The sequence below is a fragment of the Apostichopus japonicus genome, chromosome 22 (genome assembly GCF_037975245.1).
Source record: "Apostichopus japonicus isolate 1M-3 chromosome 22, ASM3797524v1, whole genome shotgun sequence".
Classification (NCBI taxonomy): domain Eukaryota; kingdom Metazoa; phylum Echinodermata; class Holothuroidea; order Aspidochirotida; family Stichopodidae; genus Apostichopus; species Apostichopus japonicus.
Window position 1 is genome coordinate 8,652,719 of NC_092582.1, and position 24,732 is coordinate 8,677,450.

The 24,732-nt window shown below is 37.2% G+C and overlaps 1 protein-coding gene and 1 long non-coding RNA gene across 6 annotated transcripts in view; one reads left to right on the forward strand and one right to left on the reverse strand.

Annotated features, from left to right (window-relative positions):
• The window catches only part of LOC139963439 (NLR family CARD domain-containing protein 4-like), a 104,378-nt gene that overhangs the window by 37,906 nt on the left and 41,740 nt on the right, over nt 1-24,732 (forward strand). The gene's annotated exons all lie outside the window — the stretch shown is intronic.
• On the reverse strand, nt 1,307-3,097 carry LOC139963447 (uncharacterized). Its single transcript, XR_011791584.1, has 2 exons — nt 2,913-3,097; nt 1,307-2,236 (listed from the first exon to the last, which is right to left on the reverse strand). It is a non-coding gene; the product is annotated as an uncharacterized lncRNA (long non-coding RNA).

Consider the following 24,732-nt stretch of genomic DNA (forward strand, 5'->3'; position numbering starts at 1 on the left):
ACACCATGAAAATACTTCCGGAATCAACAAGTTCCTGACAATTTTTTTTTTTCAGCTGTTGCTTTTAAAGGCGCGTATTTCACCAAATATCAGCTCTTCAGTAGAGGGTGATTTCCTCTACAGACAAAAAAAGAATAAGGGAAGGAATTACGCAAGAATTATTCTCAAATTTAAAGTAACTTTTCACACTGTAAATCTTTTCTATTTTTTTAAGGCCAACTAAAACAAATTATAAAGTTATTAGGTTTATGACAGTATCATGGATTCTGAATACCTGACTACCTGTATATGTTACTTTAATACAGCGCTCTAAATTTCAACGCCTTTAACACACAGCCTTAAACCTAATGTTTGTACATTTATACGTCATTAGTTTTGACGTCCATTCAACTTCTTTAGAAACCTGTTTCAAGTTTGGTCATTTATCATAACTGAATAAATGAATGGATTTAATTTTCATTTGTTCCATCCCTCCCTCCCCCTCTCTCTCCCCACTCCCTCTACCCCCTATCTCTCTTAAGTTAGTGCAAAAGAATAATTTTTTTTGTGTCGATGATAATCGTAACCTTTGCATTCGTGATGGCGTACTGTATGTCTTTGGTGCGCGTGTGTGAGTGCGTTTGTGACGCCCAGCTTGTAAACACAATATTTCAAGAAGGGAAAGTCAGACCAATTTACATTTGATGTGTAGAAGTGCCACATTAAGTACAGGAAGTTTATTGTTTTCGCTGAATGTCAAAGGTCATTTGGGGTCACCAGAAGTCAAATTGTGAAAACTTTGTAAACACGATATCTCAAAAAGAGAAGGTTAGACCAATTTAATATTTGATGTGAATAAGTAACACATTGATTAAAAGAAGCCTTGTTTTTGGTGGAGGTCCAAGGTCATTTGGGGTCACCAGGGGTCAAATTGTGAAATTCTCGTAAACATGATGTATCAAAAAGGGAATCATGGGCAGACCTCATAATTAGTGTGTAGGAGTACCACATTGTGTAAAGGAAGCCTATTTTTATTGGTGGATGGCAAGGTCATTTTGGGTCACAAGGGGTCAAATTGTGGAAACTTGTAATCACGATATCTCAATACTGGAAGCTTGGGCCGACCTCTAATTTAGTGTGTAAAGTACCGCATTGAGTCAAAGCAGCCTTTTGTTTTTGGTGGAGGTCAAATGTCATTTGGGGTCATCATAGGTCAAACCGTGAAACTCTTGTAAACATGTACACCCTCACTACACAATACATCAGATTAACGAAGAAAACTGCTCATGTTATATCATCGAAACCACAATGCATATTTGCATTCTGGTTTTCATAAACGTCGATTTGATTCCATGTAAAGGAAAAGAAAACAATTCTCTTGAAGTTCTTGACTGCTACTTACGTTGCCATAGTGACCGGATATGACATGTACTTAATTTGAACAGAGATACATATTAAATTGGTCTGAATATATTGCCATAGAAACTTATTTTCCATCAGCTATACGTATATTTTAATAATTTTCCATTTTTGAGCTTGTTTATATGTTTTGCCTCCTTCAATTAGTATAACGTCGTTATGTTAACATATACATAGATACCTTTAATTTATGTTGTAATATTTAGGGGAACATCTTCATAGATTAGCAACATTAAGGTGTTGCACGTTTTAAAATTTCTAGCGAAAAAACGTGGAGCATGTAATCATAATAATTCTAATGATTAAATTTTACTTTCAATCGACTTATATGTATTACGTAACGAATAAAAAAGGCATTGGTAACGAAGATAAACCTTTGATCTATAATTTCATGTGAAAGTAAATTATAATCTCGGAAGTTTCTTTAGAAGTTCTTACGTTTCACTTACATTGGTGTCGATATTACATTCACTAAAGAAAATCATGATTTTAGTCTCCCGTATAGAAACGTACTTTCTCTGATTTTACTTATATTATTTGCGTATAGTAAACATGTTTACCGTTTTATGCTGCTATGTATTACTTCCTTCAAATAATGCAACATCATACGTTATATATCAATACGTACATCCACTTTAATTTATATCATTATTGATTATAATAATAAAAATATTCTTAACATGTTAAAAATGTATACTATAGTATGCAAGTACATTATTTGTTTCTATTTCTAATGACCAATCAGAGAGCATGAAATTATGATGAATTATACGAATTATTTTTCATTAGTTTAGCTTGCGTTTTGCATTCCGTTAATCTAATGTGGCCGTTGATAGACCTTTAATGAATTTTCTTTGTTATCTTTTCATTTCATTACAATGGAGGCATCAGGGGTGGGATGGGGTAATTCCCCAAGTCACGATGCTTCCTACTCCCAGTTTTCTGGTAAAAAGAAACCTAAGCAGTTCTGTCCCCTTACTTTGCACGTTATGTGCATTTTATGCAAGTACAGTTTTCCCATCCAGAAATGCTTGTCCCCAAATTGTTTGCCCGTCATCCACCGGTCCCTCATCCCAACCACCCCCCCTCTATCTCTAGAAGTTATGGTGCCATTACTGTTAAGAAAAACCAATAAAATAAATAAAATAGTTCTATTGAACTATTTTTTCATACTTACGTCTATCCATACATCGTACATTACTGTGTTTATTCATTACGTTCTACCTTCTAATCAATTGTTTTCATTTTTCCAAAGTCTAATAACCCGAAATCTTTCAAATGTTCTTGTATATATGTAATCCTTTGGTTTAATAATCAAGATAAAAGAATAAAAACAAAACTTAACGATTTATAGGACAACATCGACCACAAGATAGATGGAATAAAACATCAACAAAATTAATGATAAATTGCGGATATGCCATATATGTCGAAATATCAATCGAATATTCCGATATGATTTATTTTTTATAATTTTCATAAAAGTATAACATAAGACTACTGTGATTGTGCACCGTGCTAGAGGCTGTGAGCCGGTCTAGTGGCTGTGAGCCGTACTAGTGATTGTGAGAAGGTTATTTGAAATAAACTATAATTATGATCAGACTAACCATATTGCACCTTTAATTAAATACTGCATTTTATAGGACAGCATATTGGTCATTAACTCTTGTATATATGGTAGCTTCAATAAATATGAAATCGCATTTTTATGAAGTTTTCACTTTTCTGTTTGTTTTGATCGCATTTTTCTTATAACCCGCCCCACCCAGAATAAAGTCAGGGATGATCCTAGTGTAAAGTACATTAGTATGTATCAAGTATGTTCCGTTAAACCTAAACAGTCGAAATTCTTCAAAATTGTTCAAAAGATGCAAAATATAGTTTACTCCTATTTTGTATATAATCAACCTTCATTTTACTAAATTTCTCAAAAGGAAGGGGGCTAACTCTCACCTTAGACCCTTCCTCTCCGCGACATAGTGTCATTCTACCCCCACCCTTCATCCAAAATGGTGAAATTAAAAGGATAAGATACTTAACCCAAGGGCGTATCCAGGATTTTCCACTAGGGGGGCGTCAGGCATGAATGATCGCCGTCCAGGGGGGTGGGTCTAAGGGGAGGGGTGGACAATTTTTGCCTTCGAAGAAGGGCTGAAATGCAAAAAGGTGCCATATGTGATCCATTTTTCGACCTTAATAATAAGCAACATTTCCAGTAAAAATGGACACAAAATGCACAATTTAGTATGACTGGCATGTCACTTAGTGTTTATAGTGATAATACAAACACAATTACCATCTATGTTTCTAAAACTATTATGCCGCCGAACTTCGCCAGAACCTTTTTTGGCAAACAAAAAATAAAGCATACAGGAGGGGGGGGGGGGGGGGGGTTGAGCGATCACCGACATCTCACATAAAGGTCGTCATCAATTATTTTTTTTTTTGCTAAACTTTTTTTTTTGGTGACGGCCAATAGGGGGGGCGCGCGCCTCTTGCGCCCCCTGGATACGCCCCTGCTTAACCAGAATTCAAAAAATTGAATCTAAATTCGGAAGTTCGAATAAGGAGAAGGAAGGAGAAACGAACCGTTGACCTAATACGTTATGGTCAGAGCCTTCACGAGGTGCTGAAATGTCAAACATTTCTCAATCAAGTATAGATGAGAAAGTGTAACATCAAATTGGAAACATGTAATAGAAGAGCTCTGTAAAATGCAGCTGGTTTACCAAAGGGGACAATTCTTCTCTACTCTATCATCAAGATATCATCACATTCATTCATAATCTCGATTGTAAGGAGACCTGAGGTAGAGAGTGGATCAGTTACGTCGCTCTCTTGGGTGACTCTTCTTACAAAAATTACACCATCATCAAGACCAAGACCAAGCTTATTGCTATAAACGAATTTAATTGTATAGTTTTTTTTCAGGAGAAAATGTTCGTCCTTTCTAAAACGCATATCAAAAATCAATGGTTAATAGACAGCAGTGCGATTTTTTTGTCTTAGCTAATCTTTTATTCCTTCGTCCTAATAAAAGATACAACAATCCAGCAGGAAGCCCTACAGGAAAAATAATCACATCTTGAGGTCAACATATTTCAACATATTTTTCACTAGCCCGTTAACTGTATTTCCACTCTCTAGTCTGCCTCATAGTGTGCTATTTTTTGACTGAAATGTGTCATGTTTTCTTTTGTACGATAGTACGAACAATATATTTTGGATTTAATAACAAAATAATGAAAGTATAGGAGCGGTTACAGCATGCAGTTATTTCATGATGATAACAAAGAAGCAGCATTTGACTGTTATGTTGTTTGATTTTTTCTGTATATTGCGAACAAATTGCGTCCCGTTGATACATATTTCTAGCACCCTCTACTCCCTCCTTCTTTCGACCAACATTTACTGTAGCGCAATAAATACAACGGTATCATGGATTTGATTTGAATGTTTCCATGCTTCTTGATAGCAAAATTTCCAAAACCTATGTAGTTCTTTCCATTAAAAAGACAATGTTTCCTTTGAAATAATGAAAGAAAATAATCCAAAGTTATTCAAGTCAACATTTTCCTGTTTACATATGGTTATTATTAACCTGCTTCGACCAACTATTCGTTCTTTTTTTAACTCTTTGACCCACTCCTGTAATATATGTCTGTATGTCAGTTCATGTTGCTTTAAAAATTCCATAGTTATTGATTGAAACTTAATACTTTTTAATCCTTTCCTGTTTGTGAGTCGTCAAAGTCGTTTTTCCAGGAAAATGTAGCAATTTTTTTCAGTAACACTTTGTAGGGAAGGTAAAGAATTTGTTTCCTTCTTTTTGTTTGGAGTGGTGTTTTCTTTCTATTTTTCGAACATGCCTAAATTTTTAATTTATTTGCTATTTTTATCATAATTGTTTTTGTCTATATTTTTGGGGGTTGTCAAAGATATATACGGTATGACAAAATGACCAGTTGCAATGGTTTCCAATAACTTTACAATAAAATTGTAAGTGATGACGTCACGCAGTACGTAATTAATCCCACTTGTAAATGTGTATGTCTTTTCAAGACTGTTATTGGTTTTTACATACAAGTACATTGCATAGGAGACCAACTTACACATTCGTAGCTCTGCATGATATTAGAAGAAATATTATATTGTTTTCTAAATTTGCAAAGATGTAATTGAAGTTTTTATTTCTGACAAGACAAGAGGCCTCTGTAATGGTTTTTTGTTTATGAATATTTATGAATATTCAATATCATACACAAAATATGTTTAAGGAGTCTTACATGTTTGCACTGATATGAATAATACATTTTATTGTGAATGTGTATGTATGCATCAGTGTGTATGAAAACTTTCAAAAAGTTGGGATTTTTTGTCAGGGCAATCACAGGATTTGGACAAATTTTGGACTAACTTTTAGTAACGAGAAATTCGGTAAAACAGCTAGCAACGCGAATAAAATAGCCAACTTTTGGTTAAAGGTACCGCCAAATCAAGAGCATCGTCGACGTGCACGTCTGTAACGGAAAAGTTAACGTTTTGTCTAAACGTAGATGAGTGTTAAGTTTGTTTACTTGAACAAACACAGTGATGGTTGACGAGTATGAACGAATATCTATCAACGAAATCCTCCAAAACTGAGTGGTACAAAAGGTAAATATAGTGAAAACATTTACGAATGCTCAATTCACCGGGATTTGATAGTCTCTCAAAAAAGAGCTTGTTATCAAACTGGGTCTGTAATACTTGAACTTTAGATTTCGTCCCCGTTTCCGCTTGGTGGCGAATGTGCACTTTTAAGCAAATTGAGTTAAATATTCTTCTTACCTTTTTACAACAGAGGAATTGTATCGTGTGGTAAGCACTATGCTCCTGATGTATGAACCAAGTTTGAATTTTTTCTCGCATCTAAAGACTTGAGCAAGTGGCGTGTTTCAAGCAACTTTTAATGTCTTGAAAATGTAGGCTATGTGAGAGGCACATGACAAACAGCCTTCTAGCTTGTATTATTGTGTGCTCCACTCAGCTATTGTCATAGCTGTCTCTGGAAAATGCCGTGAGAAAGCAACCCCCCTCCCCAACCGCCACTATGCAATATACTTTTAGAAAAAGTAATTGCTTCTGCAACATTAACAGTGATCAGAATCACCCTTTCTATACTGTACTAAAATGTCTTCTGCACAAATTGAACATAAATCTAAGAAATCCCCACAACTTGTCAACACACAGAACAAGTTTACATAAACTCTTTTATAATCCGTGCTACTTTATACATTCCATCCGAGCACTGAGGATGTTTGTTGTAGTCTGTTTGTTATATCGTTTTATGTATTTACTTTTGTATGTGTAGATGTATTTTATATGATATTCTATCACCTTGACATTTTCTCCCCTTTTATATTTGTTATTCTACCTGTTCACGTATTTTATGGCTCCTCTTTATAAATTTTATATTTTTACTGGAATGAATACGTAAATAAAATAAAAGTAAGACATAAAAATAAATAAAAAAATAGATAAAAAGAATGCGCCACAAAATATAGTACAACTTGTAAACACTTGAACAAGAGCACTACAGTTGTTTATTTCCTACTTTAAACTTGAGGATTCACGCGAGGTTGGGTATTAATAATGTACCTGTGAGCGTACTAACAATTTCACATTCCCTTTTAAGGGAATAGTATAGTGATGACCTGGATGGATGTTATCTTCTTTACACATTGCCTTTATTTGCTTCGTTTTTTTGTGTGTCCAAAGCAAAAGCTTCCAAACGTTTGAAGAGCAACTATAAACTATTGTCAGATTTCACGTAAATCACTAACTTGAAAATAAAGAATTGCACACATTTCCCTAGCCTATGTCAGGGTTTCTATAACTGTATCCCTGTATCCCCCCCCCACACACACACACAAACCCCCTGTGGATTTCAGAGTTGTCCACGAACCCCCAACTTTTCGAGACACACCTGAGTCATCATTATACTATAATACACATTACAGTGCTTCGTAAAAGATCAGGTTCATAGTGTTATATTGAACCTGGTATATCATGTTAAAACAGGCTAATGACTGCATGTTGTCACTCATCAACAATTTTCAAGCATGAAATTATGATAACTTTGCTTTGTGTCGGGCAAAATGGAGGTCATCTGGAATTTCCAAAATAATTATAAAGACTTTGGCCAACCTTTCAGTTACTTTCTCAGCTCTTTATCTTCACTACGTACTGTCATGCGCACACCAACTTCACCAAAGTCATGCGGCCTGTGTCTGTTTCATAATTCAGTTATTTATCACATGCACTGTACGGTACTACTATCGCAACATATGCGTATGGAACGCGAAAAGAGTTTGTCGATAGGTACGACTTTTGTACATTACTAAATTATATGATATATCAGATTTAAGTACAACAACAAGTACTCTAGTTTTGACTTTCAGAAACGTTTCATGAACCCCTTGGGATGGACTCACATACCCCTGTGGGTTCATGCATCCCAGTTAGGGAACCACTGGTCAACGTGCTTCATAAGAGTTCCGACTTGACAGATTACGCTACTGGAACTATTATTATTGACAATAAACAATAGAATATTTATGTCTTGTCAGAATTTAGTTATATTTCATAACGAGCGGTTACAAGCAAAATTTAATATATTTATCATGTTAATCATGATGCGTTCCAATTACGTTATGAATGTTTTCGTCCACTGTAGTGCAGAACATAGGAGAAATAAAAAAGGATACATTAGTACTTTAGAAGTGATAAATAATAACACTAGCAGCACACCAACGATGCAGGACTTGCAATGTATCATCGATGACACGGCGCCTGCCAATAGACTGGTTACTGTGCTTTATAAGGATCCAAACCTTTACACCAGAGAGTTTCCATCCCATGCAAGTTGACGTCATAAACAATATCATACACAAAGTCGTAAAGATCTACGTTTTTTCAAAGCATAACAGCCGGGCAATGTAACGGTTGGGGGGGGGGGGGTGGTGGGTCGGGAGCGATTACATAGCTTCATTCAACCGTATTAGGATATGTTGCTTAATTTCTTAATGGATAAATTAACCTGAATAAGTGGTTACGAATTCCTGTAGAGGTTCTTATCTATGATACAGTACTGAGGATGATTAATGTTGGGGGATAGTTGTATCAATTAGGCCTAACTGAATTTCAAAACGACGTAAATTAACACGAACAACATGATATCTTAAATAAATCCATGTTTTCAACTTCTTCATTAACTTGTCAGCAACCGGCTCTCCTTGCCCTCTCTGCCCCTTCCACTCACCCCATCCAAACCCCTCCATGCTACCCAAGAAAAACATACTGAACACGTATGTTGATATAGTTGTGTATAACCCATTCAAAATACCCTGTCTATTTTAGACATTGTAGAAAATCGTGAGGTTCTTTTTAAAATAAATAAGACCAATGTATCACCCCTTTGATTATTTCCTTCTATCCTAAGGTTTTCCCACCTAATCACGCGCCCCCTCCTTTCACCATGTGACAGTGAAAATTCACGGTGTACCCTATGGTTACTACACATTAAAGTGACGAATACAGTCTATGATAGGAAGAAACTACAACATTTAGTTCTAGCATAGAGACGAATTTGTGACGAATATTTGACGAATGTCTAAAAAGTACTGACAAATGACATGACATAACGACGAATATGTTGACACTAACTTAATTAATATTCTGTGAGAAATGTTTTGATCAGCATCAAATATGAGAACACAAAGGTCTTCTTGTTATGTTACATATATTTATAACTTTCGGTAAAAAATAACCTTTTTTAATTCTTTTTAGCGCGTTTCAAAACTCACGTTTTATACATTCGTCACTACGCCAGAACGGGGATAATTTATTAACCATTCAGAATATATATATTCACATCATAAAATGCAACCCAAGGCACCCATTGAACTTTGTGATTTTATTGTTACTGTGAAGTGCTTATCATATTCTAGGTTTAATAGATGAATATTTATCAGTCTCCTTAACTGTGTAAAAATCAAAATTGAATATTCATATTAGATATCAGTTATGTTAGATATATATGAAGACAGACAGATCTAACGGTACATTACGGAGTATTACACGAATAGACGTGAATCATATGACTACATCACAGACTCCTGGATGGAGAGTTACTTGAGTTTCGCAAAATCTAATAAATGTTATGTATGCTATGGTGAGTTATTAGTTTTTATTAGAAAAAGACTATTTCAATTGTTCATGTTCGTATCCTTACTGGTGATCGATATGTTCACTTCCAAAACCTGAAATATTCCAACTGGAGTTTAGTTATTGTTTAAACCAGGGTTGTCCAACCTACGGCCCGCGTGCCACAGACCGGCCCGCCGCAGGGTTGCGTCCGGCCCGCCAGAGATGCTCTACGGTGCGAAATTTTAGTGAGCAGATTTATTGATAACAATTTGAAGCTATATAATCAATCATTCGAACCTTCTGGGTCCAAAAAAACTGGATACAGGTCAGTTTGTGTGACACTCTCAGCGGAGGGGGGGGGGGGCGGCTGGACTTTATTCATCTGTTTTATCAGGAAGGAAAATAAATCAGTGCGCTCCGCGCGGAGTTCTCACATTTTGTTGCCTTGGGCTTAGGGCAAAAAATCGAAAAATCGAGCGTAGGGTTCATGCGGCCCCCTCCTTCATCATAATGTTTCCATGTGGCCCTCCTCTGCAAATGGTTGGACAACCCTGGTTTAAACCTACCTACGTAATTTGGTAACATTTTAAGCAGACCAAAGAAGAAAATGAACAAGAAAGACAAAAACAAAAACGTAAGTAAACTTAAACGGAAAGAATCCCGATAACTTTAGACTTTCTTTAAAATTTTCGCGTCTTGATTTCTGTCATATAGGGAAATCGACTTGTCGCACAGACATCTGTTCGCTTGTGTGTGTGTTGGGGGAGGGGGGGGGGAAGGTTGGGGTTGGAGGAGTGAGGTTTTTTAAATGACATACAATCATCAGATGTTTAATACAATTGTTTTGGAGTTCCTACAGCTACACATACTCATCACCTTCTTCTATATTTTTTATTATTGAGTTTTATATAGACCAATGAATTATTTAATCTTATTATAGGCAACAAATATCCACTTATTAGTAAGTGTGTGTTTCACTAGCAACCATTTTACTTTCTCTCTTACAGATTTCAATTGGTTGCGAGAAATGGCTTGACCTCTGAGTTATAGCATGGCGTCTGAACTTGCAGGTGAGTTTAAATGTAAACCTATACACACCCGATTGGTTTTTCTTCTTCGTGTTTTTCTTCTCCAATTTTTCAGCTGTCATTCAGCTACAAACTCCTGAAGTTTGTTAGTGCAAGGGGGAAAGGGGGGGGGGGGCACTTTGTCCTCCAATTTTCCCAGACCTTGGGTTTCCTTTTTATTCGATTCGGTCAGTAATTTGTTGGGTTATGCCAAAGTAATACTGACAATTCTGCAATGCTTTTTACATATTTAAAATGTCATTATACCGGTTTTAAAAAATCGACACATTGTAACGATTTTTATTTAAATCAGTATTGCGCTAGTACCAGTTTCCATAACAACTCCTTGCTAGTACTAGCATACTACTTATAGTACCATTGTAACAGTGCCATACAAGCCTATGTCCTTAAAGTTTATCCAGCTTTGTTGTATTGAACATTGAGAGAAACACTGATATAGACACGGAGAAAGTTGTTAGTTATTTTGCCTCCTACGAGAATGTCAACGGGCGCCGTCCAGCCCTTTGTTAACAATAAGATTAACCATTTGTTACTTTTTATGTCGCTTAGTAAATCTGGCTACACTTTTATGCATTTAGCATATAATTACATGTTCAAATACACAAACTGCATCTAGGAAATAACCTTTAAGCATTGCACCATATGTAGTGACCCCCTCCATAATTTCTCTTCGTGACACGTGCTGTAGAAAAAGAAATATCATCAAAGGCTCAAGCTTCCAAGTACTTCTCCCCCTGCACCAGCTCTCCTGGTATTTCAAATCAATGGCGTGTACAGGATTTCAAAGGTGGGGAATGGGATAATTTCATTTTGAGGCATATTTAAATTATAATTTAGGTCTATATCAATAGCCCTAAACGCAAGATTGTGCTAAATCTTAATAATAAACTCCAACATTCTTGTAAATATTTAGGTAGTGACCTGAATCGTTGTGTAAGGGCATTGAGGTTTGGAACTGAACTTTGCATGGGAGGGACAGAGGCGAATGAAGGATTTTATAATGGAGGTGTGCCTTACTGGGTTCATTGAAGCCCCCGCCCACACCCTTGGGCAAGCCAAATACAACTGCTTTAGAACAACTAATTTCCTCTCACTCAAATGTGTGTTTTGAACTCGTGAAGGGGGAACAAAACTATTTTAAGACGCTGTAGCTTTGGGGGTTGGCCCCAGGCTTGACCCCAAGTAGGGCTGAACTACATTCAAGAGCAATTAAATAGGCCTCACCATGTAGGCCTATTTTTGTGCTCTAACCTCGCTACGAGAGAACTACAAATACAGTAAAAACACTGTATAGCAACAAATTGCCGCTTATTTCGAATTCGATTTAGAGAAAATGTTTCAGAATCGGTCTAGGCCTTTATAAAACAAAGGTGAATTGTATGCCCCTTGCCTGAACTAGATGACTTAAGAAACGCGTAAGCTGAAATTAAAAACTGCCGAGGGTTTCAAAGTCTGCCGAAGTACGTTTAGTATAAACAAAGGCTTTAATTATTGTAAATTTAGACTACATTATATTGCATTCAGAAGTATTACGTGTCCATTCACACCCACCTTTTCTGTAGAATTAATATTCTTCATGTCACTCAATGTTTGTTTACTACACAGAAAAGAAGAGGCGACTGATAAGCTCACTAAAGTCAACATACACAGGTCAATATAACGCAGTACAGCCTATACCTTACATCAGAGATAGACTGTACTGTGTGGATAAGGTATTTGTTGAGGGCAGTGTGCACTTCTTGGTTGCCGATGAGGCGGGTGTGCGGGGTAAGGAGACTTCATGGGAACGGTTAGAGTCTTACAAGAGAATCTATAGCGATCGTCGTATCAAATCAACAAGACGTATACTAGAGGGTGAACCTGGATACGGTAAATCAACTTTGACCCTACAGCTAGCCTATGATTGGTGTAATGGTGTCCAGGATTCCCCGTTTGGAGACGTAGAAATACTCATCCTTCTCAGGTTAAGACAACTCGGTGGTGTGAAGTCGATCTACAGAGCTATCAATCGCTTCATTGCGTCAGGTTCTCGTTTATCTGATAAAGATATTGAAGATGTTCTAAAGAACACTTCCTCCGTAGAGATACTTCTTGATGGCTACGACGAGTATCCTGATCAAGATAAGATCACAGGAAATGAGGTCAGAGGCATCATCATGAGAGAGATGTTCCCAAATCATGATGTAACTCTGACAACAAGATACCTTCCAAAGAAGTTTCCGAAATTGACAAAACGAGTAAAACTGACTGGATTCGACGACGCCGCGCGAGATGAGTATCTCCGTAAGGCTGTCGTAGGTAACGATCAGAAAGCCCTGAAACAGATCAAACAACGACTCCGGGAAAACCCCATCTTAGCTGATCTCTGTCAGGTTCCGCTCTTCTTCGTCATGTTTGCTCACGTTGCTCATGAAAACCAGGAATTTAAGAAATTCAAATCAGTCACGAGTTTCTTTAAGTATATGATCACGTGCTTTCATGAGCACATGCGCAATAAGACAAGGGACGACAGTGTTAGGCAGGTGATCTTAAAATTTGAAAGTGAACATGATGAACTGAACAAACTAGCATACGAGGGTCTTAGTAGGAAATACCAGCAGATTGTCTGGAGAAAGGATGAAATGGTAAAACGACTTGGTCAAGAATTTTACGATCAGTATGTTGGCGTTGGTATCCTTGTCGAGGAACAAGTTCTAAGTGACAATGACACGGCGTATACTGAGAGCTTTACAATTGAAGTAAGGTTCTATCACAAAATATTTTGTGAATTTTACGCCTCTTACAGGTTAATGCTGGTCGTATTAGGACACGAAGTCTCTGAATTAGGACGATTCTTAGGGAGGATGGACCCGTTTGACCTTCAGTATCTCTATCGCTTTGCTTGTGGACTGAATCCTTCCGCAGGAGCGAAAATATTCCAGTACTTGAAGAGCATCAATGGTGGAGACAAGTTTGCAATCCTCTGTATCCTGGAACAAACTGGTAAGGTTGATGACATCAAGGACGCCGTCATGGATCTGTGTTCAAGACGAGTGGATATTTATAGCAGTCACAGTAAATTACTTCAGAGATCTACCATCCAGCTACTTGAGATAGCAGCCAGATATGACGTAAGTATTCAGATTCTTATTGCATGCAATGCTATAATTATGTACAGTGGCGTAGGAAGGTACTTTTGAGTGGGGGGCTGAAGACTGATGGCCGGCCTGGAGGAGGGGTCTAAGGGGAGGGGGTGTCCCCCTCCCCTTTGGAATTTTTTGCATTTCCAGGTGGCCTCAGATGCAATTTGGTGCAATATAGCACACTTCAACACCCACTCCATTTTGTAAACTTAATTTTGTACTTTCACCTGGCCTTAGATGCAATTTGGTGCTCCAAATGAGATTTTTTTTTCTCATTTGGAAATGAAAAAGGGGTTTTCTGACTTGCGGAGCGGGGGGGGGGGGGCGGAATGATACTTCCGCCCCTCCACATTTTTCACTGGGGGGCTGGCGCCCCCCCCAGCCCCCCCGGTTCCTACGCCCTTGATTATGTACAGTACTGAAAAAAAAAACAATCATCAAAAGAAGCGGCCCGTTAGAGAGAGTAATTTGTTACGAATTTTTACAAACAGCATAATGAATACTAAGTGTATTTAGTCTACACAGATCGCAAGGTTAATAGTGTTTGGTAGTGAACGGGCTCTACCTATATCTGTTGAACTATGCTTTATCTCTGGTTAACCGTCATGTTGATGATAGTCAAACGAACCTTTTCTTCCTCAAATATTTTCTTAAACACAAAAACATTTATCTTACCATTGTCTGTGATAGTCCTTAAAAGTCGTTAAACCAGGGAGTTGTACTAAACAACTCCCTGGTTAGACCGTGTAGTTGATTGCAATATACAAGATATTCACCGCGAAGAGTTGACGATCGTTCGGGACAATGCTATTCAGAGGAAGGGGAAACAAGCGGGATGACGTATTCTGGATGCAGACGAATATCATCAATCCGGTTTTTGAAATTCCGAAATATAATCCACATTATTCACTTACCTTTCCTTTTATAGACAGGGAGTAGGGGGGGGGGTGGACTATTCACACATCCACTTACCCTTCTGCTTACCACGATATATGAATGTATGAAGAACTTCAATCATTTTGAATCCATATAATTGAAGGCAGATTATTAAAGAGATAAAACGACTCTAAGATGCAAAATATAGAAATGAGCTAGTAAACAGTAGAACATGGATCCAAGTCCGATCATAATATCATCTTCCATCGCTGAGATATAAAACTTTGAACTTTCCCAGTTTACTTGCATTGGATATAGGTCACATTTTTTAACAATTTTTGATCACACACCTATGCATCGAACTGTCTACTCTTTGATATTCATTGAAGGCCAATTCCACTATTGCAAAATAATGTTTAATTTTGTGGGAGTCACTAGATTGTATACCTCACCAACACAAAATAAGGTGCCGCCAAATACTTTCTTCAAGTCATAAAAACTAAACTAGCCTAATTTTAACGAAACGCAAATATTATCAGTTGTACAATCCATATATGACATCACATGTTATTTTGAAATACACGTATCATCCTTCAATACTTTAATTAAACGTAAATTTTGTCACCCAATACTGCTTTTTAGCAACCAAGTATTTTCTAAAAGAGGAAACTTTCACACCAGACTAATCTGATAAACTCAGTACCGACGGATACCAAGGGTGGGTAAAGGGGGGGGGGGGGTTGTTTTTGTTAAAAAGCTCGGTCCACTTTTCAAATACTTCCTTTTCCCCATTTAGAGATGATTCCACACTGACCAAATGAAATGCTTTGCCATTGTTTATATTAGATGGTTGTTGAAAACAAATGGGATAAGTTGGTGGAAGGGTAGTACAGCATGAATTAAAGACATAGGTATCTATAGGTGCCTTGTAGGGGAAGTACAGTATGGATTGATACCATAGTGCTATAGGTGCCTTGGATGGGTAGTACAGCATAAACACCATAGTGTTATAGGTGCCTTGGAGGGGTAGTACAGCATGACTTAAACACCATAGTGTTACAGGTGCCTTGGATGGGTAGTACAGCATACATTAAACACTATAGTGCTAAAGGCTCTTAGGAGAGGTAGTACAGCTAAATTAAACACCATAGTCCTATAGGCTCCTTGGAGGGATAGTACAGCATAAATTAAACACCATAGTGTTATAGGTGCCTTGGATGGGTAGTACAGTATAAATTAAACATCATAGTGTTATAGGTGCCTTGGAGCGGTAGTACAGCATGACTTAAACACCATAGTGTTATAGGTGCCTTGGATGGGTAGTACAGCATAAATTAAACACCATATAGTGTTATAGGCTCCTTGGAGGGGTAGTACAGCATAATTTGTATGTATGTATGTATGTATGTATTAAACACCATAGTCCTATGTGATGTTTCAAGATAGTAAACAGACAAGCGATGGTTATGATAACGATGGATTTATTCTGTTACTCTTTTGTTGACAAGCGATCTGTTTCTTGTATGTGATGCATGACCATTATTTACTTCATAAATCAGAGGGCAGTATTTACTTTTTAGAATCATGTATACTAATCAAATCAATTACATCCTAGAGGTGCCTTGGAGGGGAAGTACAGTATGAATTGATACCATAGTGTTATAGTGATAAAGGTGCCTTGGAGGTGTAGTACAGCATAAATTGAAGACCATAATGCTATAGGTGCCTTGGAGGGGTAGTACAGCATGGCTTAAACACAATAGTGTTATAGGTGCCTTGGATGGGTAGTACAGCATATAAATTAAACACCATAGTGCTATAGGCTCCTTGGAGGGGTAGTACAGCTAAATTGAACACCATAGTCCTATTGCCTCCTTGGAGGGATAGTACAGCATAAATTAAACACCATAGTGCTATAGGTGCCTTGGATAGGTAGTACAGCATAAATTAAACACCATAGCGTCATAGGTGACTTGGATGAGTAGTACAGCATAAATTAAACACCATAGTGTTATAGGTGACTTGGATGAGTAGTACAGCATAAATTAAACACCATAGTGTTATAGGTGCCTTGGATGGGTAGTACAGCATACACTAAACACCATAGAGCTATAGGCTCCTAGGAGGGGTAGTACAGCTAAATTAAACACCATAGTCCTATAGGCTCCTTGGAGGGATAGTACAGCATAAATTAAACACCATAGTGTTATAGGTGCCTTGGATGGGTAGTACAGCATAAATTAAACATCATAGTGTTATAGGTGCCTTGGAGCGGTAGTACAGCATGACTTAAACACCATAGTGTTATAGGTGCCTTGGATGGGTAGTACAGCATAAATTAAACACCATATAGTGTTATAGGCTCCTTGGAGGGGTAGTACAGCATAATTTGTATGTATGTATGTATGTATGTATTAAACACCATAGTCCTATGTGATGTTTCAAGATAGTAAACAGACAAGCGATGGTTATGATAACGATGGATTTATTCTGTTACTCTTTTGTTGACAAGCGATCTGTTTCTTGTATGTGATGCATGACCATTATTTACTTCATAAATCAGAGGGCAGTATTTACTTTTTAGAATCATGTATACTAATCAAAACAATTACATCCTAGAGGTGCCTTGGAGGGGAAGTACAGTATGAATTGATACCATAGTGTTATAGTGATAAAGGTGCCTTGGAGGTGTAGTACAGCATAAATTGAAGACCATAATGCTATAGGTGCCTTGGAGGGGTAGTACAGCATGACTTAAACACAATAGTGTAATAGGTGCCTTGGATGGGTAGTACAGCATATAAATTAAACACCATAGTGCTATAGGCTCCTTGGAGGGGTAGTACAGCTAAATTGAACACCATAGTCCTATTGGCTCCTTGGAGGGATAGTACAGCATAAATTAAACACCATAGTGTTATAGGTGCCTGGGGGGGGGGTAGTACAGCTAAAATAAACACCATAGTGCTATAGGTGCCTTGGATAGGTAGTACAGCATAAATTAAACACCATAGCGTCATAGGTGACTTGGATGAGTAGTACAGCATAAATTAAACACCATAGTGTTATAGGTGACTTGGATGAGTAGTACAGCATAAATTAAACACCATAGTGTTATAGGTGCCTTGGATGGGTAGTACAGCATACATTAAACACCATAGAGCTATAGGCTCCTAGGAGAGGTAGTACAGCTAAATTAAACACCATAGTCCTATAGGCTCCTTGGAGGGATAGTACAGCATAAATTAAACACCATAGTGTTATAGGTGCCTTGGATGGGTAGTACAGTATAAATTAAACATCATAGTGTTATAGGTGCCTTGGAGCGGTAGTACAGCATGACTTAAACACCATAGTGTTATAGGTGCCTTGGATGGGTAGTACAGCATAAATTAAACACCATATAGTGTTATAGGCTCCTTGGAGGGGTAGTACAGCATAATTTGTATGTATGTATGTATGTATGTATTAAACACCATAGTCCTATGTGATGTTTCAAGATAGTAAACAGACAAGCGATGGTTATGATAACGATGGATTTATTCTGTTACTCTTTTGTTGGCAAGCGATCTGTTTCTTGTATGTGATGCATGACCATTATTTACTTCATAAATCAGAGGGCAGTATTTACTTTTTAGAATCATGTATACTAATCAAAACAATTACATCCTAGAGGTGCCTTGGAGGGGAAGTACAGTATGAATTGATACCATAGTGTTATAGTGATAAAGGTGCCTTGGAGGTGTAGTACACATAGGCGTAGGAGGCGGGGGGGGGGGGGGGCTGGGGGGCTGCAGCCCCCCCAACCAATTATTTTTGTGAAAATTCGGGCAATATGCTGAGAATTTTTCGGGCACCTACTGGAAGAAGAATAATTTGCAGTGTGTTTTTTTTTTCTCTTTTGGTGAAGATTCGGCAATATGCAGAGAATTTTTCGGGCATCTACTGAAAGAATAATAATTTGCAATGTGTTTTTTAATTTTTTGGTGAAAATTTGGGCAATATGCAGAGAATTTTTCGAGCATCTACTGAAAGAAGAAGAATTTGCAATGTGTTTTTCAATTTTTTGGTGAAAATTCGGGCAATATATGCTGAGAATTTTTTTCGGGCACCTACTGAAAGAATAATAATTTGCAGTGTGTTTTTCAATTTTTTGGGTGAAAATTTGGGCAATATACTGAGAATTTTTCGGGCACCTACCAGTGGCGGAGCGTCCATACAGTCAGAGGGGGCCGATGACCCCCCCCCCTGACGGACTCAAATGGACTGCTGGCGCCCTTTTCAGTTTTTTACCACTTTCTACTTATTCACGATTATTGACTTTTTTATTGCGCTCTCAAATACCTATTGACATTTGTCACATTTTGTTTGGTGCAATTTTCTGACAAATGGGGATGACACCTATTTATTCTTCATTTATCTGCAAATTAGCTAGGCCTGGGAAGGGTCATTTCCGGCGATCTAGGGAGTATCTTTAATCAAAAAATTTTTGTACGCTCCGCGCCAACCGGTGGTGGCGCTCCGCTTAGATAGTGTCGAAAGCTCCCCTACAGACCATTCTCTCCTCCCTGACCAATACCCCTAGCTACGCCACTGGCACCTTATGAAAGAAGAAGAATTTACAATGTGTTTTTCAATAGTTAAACTTATATTATTATCATTATTGTTGTAACGACTTCCCCAATAATTATTACCAATATGGAAGGGTAATAACACGAAAGGTTTAATGTTATTGGCATGTGATGTAATAAGCGATGAATGCCTATATGATATGCACATTGACATGTGGAACGCGCGCGAAAAATTTTGGTTATATATTTTTCGGGCAAGTCGTTACAGCCCCCCCAAATCAAATGAGGCTCCTACGCCTATGGTAGTACAGCATAAATTGAAGACCATAATGCTATAGGTGCCTTGGAGGGGTAGTACAGCATAAATTAAACACCATAGTGTTATAGGTGCCTTGGAGGGGTAGTACAGCATGACTTAAACACAATAGTGTTATAGGTGCCTTGGATGGGTAGTACAGCATATAAATTAAACACCATAGTGCTATAGGCTCCTTGGAGGGGTAGTACAGCTAAAATAAACACCATAGTGCTATAGGTGCCTTGGATAGGTAGTACAGCATAAATTAAACACCATAGCGTCATAGGTGACTTGGATGAGTAGTACAGCATAAATAAAACACCATAGTGTTATAGGTGACTTGGATGAGTAGTACAGCATAAATTAAACACCATAGTGTTATAGGTGCCTTGGATGGGTAGTACAGCATACATTAAACACCATAGAGCTATAGGCTCCTAGGAGGGGTAGTACAGCTAAATTAAACACCATAGTCCTATAGGCTCCTTGGAGGGATAGTACAGCATAAATTAAACACCATAGTGTTATAGGTGCCTTGGAGGGGTAGTACAGCATGACTTAAACACAATAGTGTTATAGGTGCCTTGGATGGGTAGTACAGCATATAAATTAAACACCATAGTGCTATAGGCTCCTTGGAGGGGTAGTACAGCTAAATTGAACACCATAGTCCTATTGGCTCATTGGAGGGATAGTACAGCATAAATTAAACACCATAGTGTTATAGATGCCTGGGGGGGGGGGTAGTACAGCTAAAATAAACACCATAGTGCTATAGGTGCCTTGGATAGGTAGTACAGCATAAATTAAACACCATAACGTCATAGGTGACTTGGATGAGTAGTACAGCATAAATTAAACACCATAGTGTTATAGGTGACTTGGATGAGTAGTACAGCATAAATTAAACACCATAGTGTTATAGTTGCCTTGGATGGGTAGTACAGCATACATTAAACACCATAGAGCTATAGGCTCCTAGGAGGGGTAGTACAGCTAAATTAAACACCATAGTCCTATTGGCTCCTTGGAGGGATAGTACAGCATAAATTAAACACCATAGTGTTATAGGTGCCTTGGAGGGGTAGTACAGCATGACTTAAACACAATAGTGTTATAGGTGCCTTGGATGGGTAGTAAAGCATAAATTAAACACCATAGCGTCATAGGTGACTTGGATGAGTAGTACAGCATAAATTAAACACCATAGTGTTATAGGTGACTTGGATGAGTAGTACAGCATAAATTAAACACCATAGTGTTATAGTTGCCTTGGATGGGTAGTACAGCATACATTAAACACCATAGAGCTATAGGCTCCTAGGAGGGGTAGTACAGCTAAATTAAACACCATAGTCCTATAGGCTCCTTGGAGGGATAGTACAGCATAAATTAAACACCATAGTGTTATAGGTGCCTTGGAGGGGTAGTACAGCATGACTTAAACACAATAGTGTTATAGGTGCCTTGGATGGGTAGTACAGCATAAATTAAACACCATAGCGTCATAGGTGACTTGGATGGGTAGTACAGCATACATTAAACACCATAGAGCTATAGGCTCCTAGGAGGGGTAGTACAGCATGAATTGGAGTCCATTGTGCTATAAGTACCTTGAAGGGGTAGTACAGCATAAATTGACTGTAGGTCTATTGTATCAAGGTCAGAACACTGGTTTAATAGATATGCCCATGAAGATCTGAATTCATGTGTGTTATGTATAGCTATACAATCCCTGACTTCGGTCATTCAGCTTTTATCAATTTGAACAATAAACAACGGAGAAGAAAATGTTTACTTCTTTATATCAAGCCAAGTAAAAAAAAAAAAAGATATTAAAAAACCGCTCATGTACTACAAAAAGCCTGTGTTGGCATATATGAAAAGAAAGAGGGCCTGCTGATTCGATTTTAGCAAAATCTTATTGACAGTTTGTGTAGGGAGATAAACCTGTTCACGCTGTCCTACATGAAGCTTCTACAGGAGAGGTAAAGTTTAGAGAATTTGATTACGTAATAACAACCGAAAAGTAGAGATGGAATAAGGCATATTATATTTAGTAGATGGGAGCAGGAAAGGCACGAAGCTAACCACTGACTGAGGGGGAAACGAACATGGCTTCAGCATGAGGTTCTATCACTGTTCAACCCATTGACTACAATATCCTACGTAACGATGAGATATGTATCCTAACTATTTTTCGATTAACAAGTGACGTCATATTCTGTTAAGTGAGACTATACTTTCACATGCGTCTATCAAGATTAGATGAAGATAGGAACTTATCATAAACTCATACAGAGTGTGAATATTAAGTATACAAAATATGATAAACAGATTGAACAAATAAGATCAAAGTTTAACTTTTGTTTGTAAGTAAACAGTGAGAAGAAATGGCATTGTATATAGTGTTCCTTTACGGTACCTTACGCGTACTACAGTTAAATTAGTGAATATTTGAATAAGTGAATTGAGTTGAAATGGCAATGGAGGGTTATTATTAGGTATATCATTCTGTCATGGGTTGTTTATACCATGTATAGGCCTATCCTGCAGGGCATAATGGAATTAACATGACGGGGGTATTGGGGGTAACAAATTATATATAACATGTGGAAATGAAATGCACCGATGACTTTCTATAGAAGTGAAGGTCACGTGTAGCAGTTATGGTCTGAAATAGCATGTTGAATTGTTTCACAAAGTTTCTCAAATAACCGACACATAACTTGGTAAAAATCATGGTAAATATTATGGAAGCTTTAGGAATTTGTCAAGCCTAATGTCCACCAGTCTATTGACTGACATTAACAATTAGATAATGTCTTTGTGATCTTACAAACTTGATAATTAAAGGGGCATTCCTTAAAAATAATTTGAATATCTTGAAAAATTAGCAACTATAAATGATAGACGACCTGTCCATTTTTCTCGATTGTGGTCATATCAAACCATCACACATCATCAAACATGATTTGGATAAAATGTTAATCTTTGTAATTGCGTGTTGCTCGACAGATTTAGCTTGCTTCCCTTATGGCAAGTCGTTTTAACATTTACCTCTCTATTCTACTTAAGTAGAATTAATTCCACTTAAGTAGAATGCAATTAAGCTTAAGTGAAATGAATTGCACTTAAGTAGAATACAATTAAGCTTAAGTAAAATGAATTGCACTTAAGTAGAATTGCATTTTACTTAAGTTAAATTGTATTCCGCTTAAGTAAAATTACCACTTTCTTTTACGCTTAAGTTAAATTCAATTTCACTTAAGCTTAATTGTATTCTACTTAAGTAAAATACAATTCTACTTAAGTAAAATTTAATTTAGCTTAAGTAAAAGTGTCATTCTTTTTCACTTAAGCTAAATGCATTTTACTTAAGTACAATTGTCTTTTACTTAAGTAGAATACAATTAAGCTTAAGTGAAATTGAATTTAACTTAAGCTAAATTGTATTCTACTTAAGTAGAATTGTATTTTACTTAAAAAGAATACAATTGCATTTTACTTAAGTAAAATTCAATTCTACTTAAGTAAAATACAATTTAGCTTAAGTGGAATTGAAGGATATGGCAAGCCGTTATAACATTTACCTCGTGCGGAGAAGTGGTTGGTCTGGGGGCAATGTTTACATGCATGGTACCATGCCTTGTGATACTTCTACTACTAGTACCACTGGTTGGTGGTATGTCGTGTTGTAGTCGTTCCCTTGCCCTCAAAAGTGCTTTTCCAACTGCATCAGCAACAGTTTGCAACGATTTATTGGCTGGCTGCATTTACCAAATGTCTAACGTTCAGACTCAGTGATAAACAAAGCTTTGCTTCATTTGCTAAGTATGGTGTTATGTTCGTATATACACAACGAAAACTGGATAAGTATCGCAGAATGAGGGAATGGCCGCAAATGGTTACGTAACTAGTACGTCTTGAACGTAACTCTATAGGTCTCGCATCACAATTAATTGTTCCATTGACTTACACACTAAACTCATCACTTTCAAGACCTGCCAAAGCATAGATAGAAGTTTTCATCTGGTATATCCTACCCACCACATGATAGCTGTGTTCTAGTGGCCTATCATGGCACTTGCAAACTTCCATATCATGACCGTTTAGATTATGAGCTAGAAGAGAAGCAAGTTTATCACACTGAACCCTTCCATATGCTCGTTCGGAGTAATATCAACAGTTAACCAAAGATTTTTAAAATGGTTTATATCACCTTCGATCCTCCCTATTTTCACACCATCTGTACTTAAAATTTTGCTCTTTCATATAAAGGCAGAAAAAACGATGAAAGTAAATGATAACATGCTTAAGGAAGCTTTACGTTAGGTACTTTTACCTCTTTTCTGACAATGGTAAACCTATTGAGCGGATGAACACGTGGTGAGGTACCTAAAAAAGTATACAGAGTCGGACTTCGCGGCAAGAACAGTGACGCAATGAGTAGCATATACTGATTGACCAATCACATTTTACTTAAGCTAAATTGCATTTTACTTAAGTGAAATAGATTGACCAATCACATTTCACTTAAGCGTAATTCTATTTCACTTAAGTAAAATGCAATTTAGCTTAAGTGAAATTGAAAAGCCATTTTGCTTAAGTAGAATAGCAATTTACTTAAGTAGAATTGAATTTTACTTAAGCAGAATTGCATTTTACTTAAGTAGAATTGAATTTTACTTAAGCAGAATTGCATATTACTTAAGTAGAATTGTATTTTACTTAAGTAAAATACGATGTAGACAAAAACCGTTTGAACTTAAGCTAATATGAATTCCACTTAAGTGGAATACAATTAAGCTTAAGTAAAATGCACTTCTACTTAAGTGCAATTCATTTCACTTAAGCTTAATTGTATTCTACTTAAGTGGAATTAATTCTACTTAAGTAGAATAGAGAGGTAAATGTTTAAACTGCTTGCCATATTCCCTTCTCCTTTCCATGTAAACCCGAAAGAGCAAAAACTTGGTCCAGCGTGAAATATTTATTTATAATTGGTGACGTCATGCAGTCAGATAAGGCTACATGAAGTCTTCAGCTTGTAATCGGCCCTCAATGACCAACTATAACATCACTGACAACTGTGTCACGTGCCGTGAAGTTGCTATGACAACACTAAACGTATCGGTCCATCGCGATATAGTTGATATTTTCAGTGCCTACTATTGGACATTACT